Raw genomic sequence first — 10,521 nt, 5'->3', positions numbered from 1 at the left:
ACAGTGTTTGTATTAGCACTTACACTGCTATTTCTGTCACAGTGAGTCTATCTTTAATGTAGGTGGAAGTGAAGTGTTTGGGTTTGACTTGATTGAATAAAGCTGTTGCAGGTTGATGAAACAGGTTTCAAACATCATAAGGTTACAGGGGAAACGGTGATTTAGAATAACAACTTATATAAATTATAATAGCACAGCAAGAATTCATCATAATTCTGAATACAGTTCTTCCCTAACTAAACACATTAATCAACTAATACATACAATATATTTGGATATTTATCAATAATATATTTAAATTGTATGTGAAAATAATATATACTAAAAAAGAAGAAAATCACTCATACAACTCATACTTGCAAATTATCATTACTGTCATTCTTCCATTTTAAATTTGGTCTTTTGACAATGTATATTGGTTACCACTGAGTTTGGAGTTGTAAACCAGGTAGAGATTAGAGTTAATTTCTGTAATAATCAGGATTAACCAGATAATTTAAAATTTCTCTTTAGTGATTAAAAATTCATATGCTATAGGAAACAGAACTACTTCCAAACAGTGGTAACCTAACTCCAAAGAAAGATTGCATTTCTAATTCCTTGATGGACATTATCCTAATACATGGCTAAGATCCAGGGCATTAGTCCTGGGAGCAATGAAGCCCTAGTGAAGGAGAGTGGGCGGGGTCAGTTCTACCTACAGAGAGAAGTGGGCCCCATGGGCCTAAAAGGCACAGTCAGTAACTGAAAACCATTCTGGGAGGAAGGTGACTGGGGAGTCATTCCACTGTGTCCATAAGTGGATATGGACACTGTGAGACCTACAGGGTGCCATGCAGGGAAAGTCAGCACAGTTCAGTTCAGTTCAGTCGCTCAGTCGTGTCCGACTCTTTGCGACCCCATGAACAGGCCTCCCTGTCCATCACCGACTCCCGGAGTTCACTCAGACTCACGTCCATTGAGTCAGTGATGCCATCGAGCCATCTCATCCTCGGTTGTCTCCTTTCTCCTCCTGTCCCCAATCCCTCCCAGCATCAGAGTCTTTTCCAATGAGTCAACTCTTCGCATGAGGTGGCCAAAGTCCTGGAGTTTCAGCTTTAGCATCATTCCTTCCAAAGAAATCCCAGGGCTGATCTCCTTCAGAATGGACTGGTTGGATCTCCTTGCAGTCCAAGGGACTCTCAAGAGTCTTTTCCAACACCACAGTTCAAAAGCATCAATTCTTTGGCGCTCAGTCTTCTTCACAGTCCAACTCTCACATCCATACATGACCACAGGAAAAACCATAGCCTTGACTAGACGGACCTTTATTGGCAAAGTAATGTCTCTGCTTTTGAATATGCTATCTAGGTTGGAGTTTTATTGGCTTGAGGTGCTTGCAAGTTGCAGAAGTGGAGGTGGAGCCAAGAGTCAAGATGTGGAAAAAGAAATGTGTGTGCATTCAAGTAACAGACTTTATGGAGCCAAGTGGCCATCAAGCTGTTCTCTGGACCAGGCACTCTGAGACTGTACACTGCATCCCATCGCTAACCCCCGATTAATCAACATGAAATCAAAGGCTGCTCCAGAAGATCTATACAACTCTTCTTCAAGTTCCCACCCCACCCCTGGGCCTTCTGTTCTGATTGGAGGACCTGGTCTCTTATTTTACAGAAAACATACACCCTTCGGCTTGCATGCTCTTCAATCTCCCTCGTCAAAGACCAAATGGCACCTTTAAGATCCAGGGCCAGAAGGTGCAGCTGCCAGGCAAAGGAGTGTCCTGGAGTGTCTGCTCTGTGGGTTTGGCCCCAGCTGCTGCTTCCACACTGCCCTCTCCTGGTTCCCAGGCCTTCCAGTTCTCTCTGCCCTCCCCCCACTCCACAAGCTCCCCAAAGTGGAAAGGGAGTGTTAGTTGCTCAGTCGAGTCTGACTCTTTGTGACCCTATGGGCTGTAGCCTTCCAGGATCCTCTGTCCATGGGATTCTCCAGGAAAGAATACTGGAATGGGTAACCATTCTCTTCTCCAGCGGATCTTCCTGACTCAGAGTTTGAACCTGTATCTCCCCATTGCAGGTAGATTCTTTACCATCTGAGCCACCGGGGAAGCCCTCAGGCTCCCAAAGTAGCCCTTTAATTCAAGACACTCTCCATCACCACCCTGTGCTAGCTCACATTTCCTCTACATGCAGTCGTTCAGCGTGCCGTCCTCTTAGTATCTAAATTTACCTTTGTTGTCACTCATCCCAACCTCCTAGTCTCTGCTCTCAGACATCCCCACCCTCTTCAAGGCCAGCCTCCTTCTGTGCAGTTGTCCCCACTCCCAGCTGCCTCGCTGCTGACCTTTCACCGTCAAATATTCTCTTTATTCTTTTGTCTCTACCTTTATCCGTGTGTTTATTTCTCTCAAACCATAATCTTATTCAGGTCTACCCCATCTTTTAAAAGACACTTCCCTCATGTACACATGGCTATATGTAAGATGGATAACCAACAAGGACCTACTGTGCGGCACATGGACTGTTATGTGGCAGCCTGGATGGGAGGGGAGCTGGGGGAGAATGGATCCATGTATGTGTATGGCTGAGTCCCTTTGCTGTTCACCTGAAGCTACCACAACATTGTTAATCAATTATACCCCAATATAAAATAGAAAGTTTAAAGTTTGGGGAAAAAAAAACCCAAAATGATGCTTTCCCTTCCCTTAGAGGTGTTCTCCTTCCTATCCCCCACCCCTCTCCTCTGGGTCCATGGTCTCTCTCTCTCTCTCTCCATCCCATCACGCCCACCAATTGGAAAGAGGGTTCTATCCTCTCTGAGCTCACATCCACATCTCCCTCTGCCTTGCAGGCTCCCGCACTTTGCCTTCCGCCTTCATCACTTTGCTCAAGCTGCTGCCACCAACACAGCAGCTGCCAAGGCTGGTAACCTTGTTCCAGGCCTTAACCAATTAGAATTCACTGCAGTGTTTCATGCTTGTTGGATTCAAAGACATACTTTTGACCGATTCTCTCCTTTTTTGTTGATGACTGACTTTCTCTTACCTTTGACTGGTGCCTTATTTTATTCCTATCCTTAAATATTAGCACCCCCAGGATGCTAGTCTTAGCTTTTCTTCCTTAATCCTCTCTCCACGTGGCCTCATTCATCCCTATGATCTCATCTACCGCTTCCAAGCTGAAAACTTGGGGTTGTAAACCTCGAGATCCAATCTGTCACTGAGGCTTTCACCAGTGAATGTCCTGCAGGTCCCTCATATGCAGGAAACCTGCCAGAGGAGGCTCTTCCTTAACTCTTGTTGGCCCAACCTAGTGACATGCATTAGTCATTAAGGACCTGCCTCACTGTCTCCGGAGTGTTGTTTCCATTCTACTCCTATAATACAACCTCCTTCCTAGGTTACTGCAGGGATCTCCTGACAATCTGCCTCTAACTCCACTCAATCCAATCCATTCTTCACTTGCTTCAAGAAGCATCTTTTTAAACGGATAAGGTCATGGCACACATCTTAGTATGCTGCTGCTGCTGCTAAGTCGCTTCAGTTGTGTCCGACTCTGTGCGACCCCAGAGACGGAAGCCCACCAGGCTCCCCCTTCCCTGGGATTCTCCAGGCAAGAACACTGGAGTGGGTTGCCATTTCCTTCTCCAATGCATGAAAGTGAAAAGTGAAAGGGAAGTTGTGCAGTCGTGTCCGACTCTTAGCGACCCCATGGACTACAGCCTACCAGGCTCCTCCGTCCATGGGATTTTCCAGGCAAGAGTACTGGAGTGGGGTGCCATTGCCTTCTCTGCATCTTAGTATAGGTTTTGATACAAAGTGGCCCTGAGATAAGGATTCTGGTTCTTGGTTTATTTGGGAGGTAATCTCAGGAAATCATGGGAGTAGGGAACTGAGATGGGGAAGGGAAGCCAGCCAGTAAGGGATGTGTTATCAAGCCAGGTACCAATGTGAGTAACTGGAATGTGAGCCCTGCTGGGGAACCAGTGGAGTCACTGTGGAATACATGCTTCAGATTTATTCTACCTGACGGGTGAGAGAGCAGGGGTATTTATGTTCCAGCTCTCATCAGGCTTGGTTGGGATCAGGGAGAGGTGCCAGTTCTGTAGCAGTGGATGATCCTCCTGCGGTACTTGGGGGAAGGGAGCCTGTGAAGCCTTCAGACATGGGAGTCAGACCAATTATTGAAATGGTAAGGCTTTTCCAGTAGTCATGTATGAATGTGAGAGTTGGACTATAAAGAAGGCTGAGTGCCAAAGAATTGATGCTTTCGAACTGTGGTGTGAGAAAAGACTCTTGAGAGTCCCTTGGACAGCAAGGAGGTCAAACCAGTCAATCCTAAAGGAAATCAACCCTGACTATTCATTGGAGGGACTTATGCTGAAGCTGAAGCTCCAGTGCTTTGGGCACCTGATGTTGGGAAAGATTGAAGGCAGGAGGAGAAGGGGACAACAGAGGACGAGATGGTTAGATGGCATCACCGACTCAATGCACATGAGTCTGAGCAAATTCTGAAAAATAGTGAAGGACAGGGAAGCCCGGTGTGCTGCAGTCCATGGGGTTGCTTAGTCGGCCATGACTAAGCAACTGAACAACAAGATGAGGCAATGTGAGAGGCACAGGTAACGTCTCCTCATCATCCTCCTGATCAAACCCTCCACGGGGCCCCACCGCCCACAGACAGCCTTTCCAGCCTCCTGTCCTGCTGCCTCCTGGCAAGACCTGCCATGCACACTGGCCGGAACACAAGCCTCTTGTGCCTCCGTGCCTTTTCACGTGTTGCTCTTGCCTCCACGTGAGCCTTCTCTTTTAGGCTAACTGAAAACACTGAACATGTATCGCGCATGGGTCATTTATTTATGGTAGTTTATTTAATGTAACCCTTATAATAACTTTACATGTTAAAAAAATTACTGTCTCTTTTCTGTAGGTAAGGAAATTGGGGCTCAGAGAGGTTAACTAATAAGCTTATTGGCACACAGCTAGCAGTGGCAGGGCCGTGTTCTGGCATCCAGATTCCTCTGCTCCAAAGTCTGTGTCGTGGGTTAACCACTACAATGAACTGCCTCATGCTTGTGGACTCTGCTCACCGCGGTGACCTGTCCTCACTCCTTCTAACCCCACTAAACGTTCTCTCCTCAGCTTCCCATGGTGTGCTGTACCTTTCTGTGCATATGCCTTTTTATAGCAGGTGTTATTTTGTAGCACAATTATTTATTCATTCATCTGACTTGCCTTTTAGTCTGTGAGTCCCTCATGTTTCATCCTGAATGCCTGGCCCATTGCATAACTTGGACTAAAGGCTTTCATTAACTTTTAAAATTACAATTAAGCTGAATTAATATTAAAATTGGACTTTCATTTTAATATCATGCACACAAACACTGAGGAAAGAAACTTCTTTAAAAAAAAAAGAGAGAGACCTGTTTTGACTCTTCTGGACACGTTTTGCTGGGCAGGAAAGAAACAGGCACAATAACCCCACTGGTGCAAGGTTTGGGTCCTCTGGAAAGCCGCTGAAATATTAGGTGGCTTTCGATCTAGATGGGGTTTCCCCTGGGGACAGAGGCAAAACCCTTACTCACATCAAGGGAGAGTCTGTTTTCTTCTTAGTTTATGTATAGAAGACCAAAACATTAAATAAAAAATTACTTAAAGCTCTTAAGCTCTGTGATTCAGAGTGTTTTTAAAAATCGTGGTAAAAAATCACATAACATAAAATTTACCATCTTAGCCATTTTAAGTGTACAGTTAAGTATATTTACAATTTTATAAAACAGATCTCCAAAAGGTTTTCATCTTGTATATCTGAAATGGTATGAAAAGTGAAAGTGTTAGTTGCTCCATCATGTCCAAACCTTTGCAATCCTTTATATAACAACTCGCCTTTCTCCCTGCCCTAGCCCCTGGTCATCACCAGTCTCCTTTTATTTCTGTAAATTTGTCTACTTTAGATAACTAATGTAAGTGAAATCATACATTATTTGTCTTTTTGTGACTGGATTATTTCACTTAGCATGGTATCCTTGAGGTTTATCTGTGTCATAGCATATGTCAGAATTTTCTTCCTTTTCCAGGCTGAATAATACTCCATTGCATGTACATATCATACTTTTTTTTTTTATCTGTTCATCTTGGTTGGGCTTCCCTGGTGTCTCAGTGATAAAGAAGCCACCTACCGGGGCGGGGGTGGGGTGGGGTGGGGAGGAGCTAAGATGGCGGAGGAGTAGGACAGGGAGAACACTTCCTCCCCCACAAATTCATCAAAAGAACATTTAAACGCCGAGTAAATTCCACAAAACAACTTCTGAATGCCGGCAGAGGACATCAGGCACCCAGAAAAGCAACCCAAGTCTTCGAAAGGAGGTAGGAAAAAATATAAAAGACAAAAAAAGAGACAAAAGAGGGAGGGACGGAGTTCCATCCCAGGAAGGGAGTCTTAAAAAAAGAGAAGTTTCTAAACACCAGGAAACCTTCTCACTGCTGAATCTGTGCTGAGCCTTGGAAGCACAGAGGGCAACATAACAGGGAGGAAAAATAAACAAACAATTAAAACCTGCAGATTGCGAGCCCTATGGTAACTCTCCCAGCAGAGAAGCAGCGCAGACGCCCGCATCCACCATTAGCAAGCGGGGGCTGGTCAGGGAGGCGCGGCTCGGGCTGCATCGCTGAGCGTAAGAATCTGGCCTGAATACCCTGAGCGCTATCTGAGCGAAATAATTTGGGCTAGCAAACCGGACTGTGGGATATCTACCACGCGAAAAGCCAGCCCTAACCTAAGACACCGCCAGGCCCACGCATGGAACAAAGGACTGAACAGAGATAGCTGGCTGCAGACCATCCCCCTCAGGTAACAGGCAGCCAGAGCTGGAAGGGGGCAATCGCAGCCCCAGAGAGACATTATCTATAAAACTGTAAGCAGGGTTTTTTGCTAACTAAGACTTCTTGGGGCTCTGGACGGTCAACATCCACCTGAGAAGGTGCTCCGGTTGTACACCCAGATAGCTGAGCGGCGGGGAGGCGATAAGTCGCAGCAATCGCGCTTGCCAAACACCTCATCACCTGAGCTGCTGGGACCTGGGAAGGGCACAAAACACAGGCCAACTGAGTCTGCGCCTCTGAGGACTACCCAAGTGCCTGAACCTGAGCGGCTTGGACCTGGGAGGTGCAAGCAGCCCAGGGCCGGACACAGATGGTTCCCGGCAGAGCAGCCTAGAGCCTGAGCAGTGTGGGCAGGGAGGCTACACGCGCCATGAGTGGGGGCAGACCCAGTGTGGCTGAGGCACTGCGAGCACACGCCAGTGTTATTTGTTTGCAGCGTCCCTACCTCCCCACAGCGCGACTGAACAAGTGAGCCTAAAAAAAAAAAAAGTGTCCACCACTGTCCCCTTTGTGTCAGGGCGGAAACCAGACACTGAAGAGACCAGCAAACAGAAGAAGCTATAACAGAGGGAATGGCCTTGGAAGCTACAGGCAATAGATTAAAACCCTGTGGTTAGTACGGACTACATAGGAAGGGGCCTATAGATCTTGAGAAATATAAGTCAGACCGAGGAACTAGCCGATAATGAACTAACCCCACAATACTCACAACAAAACTAGAGAAAGTCCTAGATATATTTTTACTATTTTTACGATCATTCTTTCTTTTTTTTTTAAAATTAAAAAAATTTTAAGTCCTCTATTATTCCTTTAATTTTCACTTTTATAACCTACTATCACTTTGCAAAAAAAAATAAAAAGACCCGATTTTTTTTAAAGCAAACTTCATATATATATTTTTTATAATTTTTGTGACCTTGTTTTTTTTTTTTTTTCCCTTCTTTTCTTTAACATTGTATTTTTGAAATTCCAATCTCTACTCTAGATTTTTAATTTTAGCTTTTTGGTATTTGTTATCAATTTTGTACCTTTTTTTTTTTTAATTTTTGTGACTTTTTTCTCTCTCTCTTTCTTTCTCTTCTTCTTTTGTATAACATTGTATATCTGAAATTCCAAACTCTACTCTAGATTTTTAATTTATGCTTTTTGGTATTTGTTATCAATTTTGTACCTATATTTTCTTTATAATTTTTGCGACTTTGTTTTTGTGTGTTTGTTTTTTTCTCTCTTTCCTTTTCTTATTCTTTTTTTTTTAACATTGTATTTTTGAAATTCCAAACTCTACTCTAGATTTTTAACTTTTGCTTTTTGGTATTTGTTATCAATTTTGTACCTATATTTTCTTTATAATTTTTGTGACTTTTTTTTTCTCTTTCTTTTCCTTCTTCTTTTCTTTAACATTGTGTTTTTGAAATTCCAAACTCTACTCTAGATTTTTAATTTTTGCTTTTATGTATTTGTTACCAATTTTGTACTGTTAAGAACCCAATCTTCAGTACCCATTTTTCACTAGGGAGCAAGATTACTGGCTTGACTGCTCTCTCTCCCTTTGGACTCTCCTTTTTCTCCACCAGGTCGCCTGTGTCTCCTCCCTAACCCCTCTCTACTCTATCCAACTCTGTGAATTTCTGTGTGTTCCAGACAGTGGAGAACACTTAGGGAACTGATTACTGGCTGGATCTGTCTCCCTCCTTTTCATTTCCCCCTTTTATCCTCCTGGCCACCTCTGTCTCCTTCCTCCTTCTTCTCTTCTCGGTATAACTCCGTGAACATCTCTGAGTGGTCCAGTTGTGGAGTGCACATAAGGAAGTGATTACTGGCTACCCCACTCTCTCCTCTATTGATTCCACCTCATCTCATTTGGGTCACCTCTAATTCCCTCCTCCCTCTTCTCTTCTCCATGTAACGCTGTGAACCTCTCTGGGTGACCCTCACGGTGGAGAAACTTTTCATCTTTAACGTAGATGTTTTATCAGTGGTGCTGTACAGAAGGAGAAGTTTTGAAACTACTGTAAAAATAAGACTGATAACTGGAAGCAGGAGGCTTAAGTCCAAACCCTGACTCCAGGGAACTCCTGACTCCAGGGATCATTAATTGACAGAGCTCATCAAACGCCTCCATACCTACACTGAAACCAAGCACCACACAAGGGCCAACAAGTTCCAGGGCAAGACATACCAAGAAAATTCTCCAGCAACACAGGAACACAGCCCTGAGCTCCAAGATACAGGCTGCCCAAAGTCACCCCAAAACCATAGACATCTCATAACTCATTACTGGACACTTCATTGCACTCCAGAGAGAAGAAATCCAGCTCCACCCACCAGAACACCGACACAAGCTTCCCTAACCAAGAAACCTTGACAAGCCACCCGTACAAACCCACACACAGCGAGGAAATGCCACAATAAAGAGAACTCCACAAACTGCCAGAATACAGAAAGGACACCCCAAACTCAGCAATTTAAACAAGATGAAGAGACAGAGGAATACCCAGCAGATAAAGGAACAGGATAAATGCCCACCAAACCAAACAAAAGAGGAAGAGATAGGGAATCTACCTGATAAAGAATTCTGAATAATGATAGTGAAATTGATCCAAAATCTTGAAATCAAAATGGAATCACAGATAAATAGCCTGGAGACAAGGATTGAGAAGATGCAAGAAAGGTTTAACAAGGACCTAGAAGAAATAAAAAAGAGTCAATATATGATGAATAATGCAATAAGTGAGATCAAAAACACTCTGGAGGCAACAAATAATAGAATAACGGAGGCAGAAGATAGGATTAGTGAATTAGAAGATAGAATGGTAGAAATAAATGAATCAGAGAGGATAAAAGAAAAACGAATTAAAAGAAATGAGGACAATCTCAGAGACCTCCAGGACAATATTAAATGCTACAACATTCTAATCATAAGGGTCCCAGAAGAAGAAGACAAAAAGAAAGACCATGAGAAAATACTTGAGGAGATAATAGTTGAAAACTTCCCTAAAATGGGGAAGGAAATAATCACTCAAGTCCAAGAAACCCAGAGAGTCCCAAACAGGATAAACCCAAGGTGAAACACCCCAAGACACATATTAATCAAATTAACAAAGATCAAATACAAAGAACAAATATTAAAAGCAGCAAGGGAAAAACAACAAATAACACACAAGGGAATTCCCATAAGGATAACAGCTGATCTTTCAATAGAAACTCTCCAAGCCAGGAGGGAATGGCAAGACATACTTGAAGTGATGAAAGAAAATAACCTACAGCCCAGATTATTGTACCCAGCGAGGATCTCATTCAAATATGAAGGAGAAATCAAAAGCTTTACAGACAAGCAAAAGCTGAGAGAATTCAGCACCACCAAACCACCTCTCCAACGAATACTAAAGGATATTCTCTAGACAGAAAACACAAAAACGGTGTATAAATTTGAACCCAAAACAATAAAGTAAATGGCAATGGGATCATACTTATCAATAATTACCTTAAACGTAAATGGGTTGAATGCCCCAACCAAAAGACAAAGACTGGCTGAATGGATACAAAAACAAAACCCCTACATATGCTGTCTACAAGAGACCCACCTCAAAACAGGGGACACATACAGACTGAAAGTGAAGGGCTGGAAAAAGATTTTCCATGCAAATAGGGACCAAAAGAAA

Source organism: Bos indicus x Bos taurus, chromosome 16 (genome assembly GCF_003369695.1).
Source record: "Bos indicus x Bos taurus breed Angus x Brahman F1 hybrid chromosome 16, Bos_hybrid_MaternalHap_v2.0, whole genome shotgun sequence".
Classification (NCBI taxonomy): domain Eukaryota; kingdom Metazoa; phylum Chordata; class Mammalia; order Artiodactyla; family Bovidae; genus Bos; species Bos indicus x Bos taurus.
The sequence above is the reverse complement of the archived record's forward strand: the minus strand, read 5'-3'. Positions refer to the sequence as shown.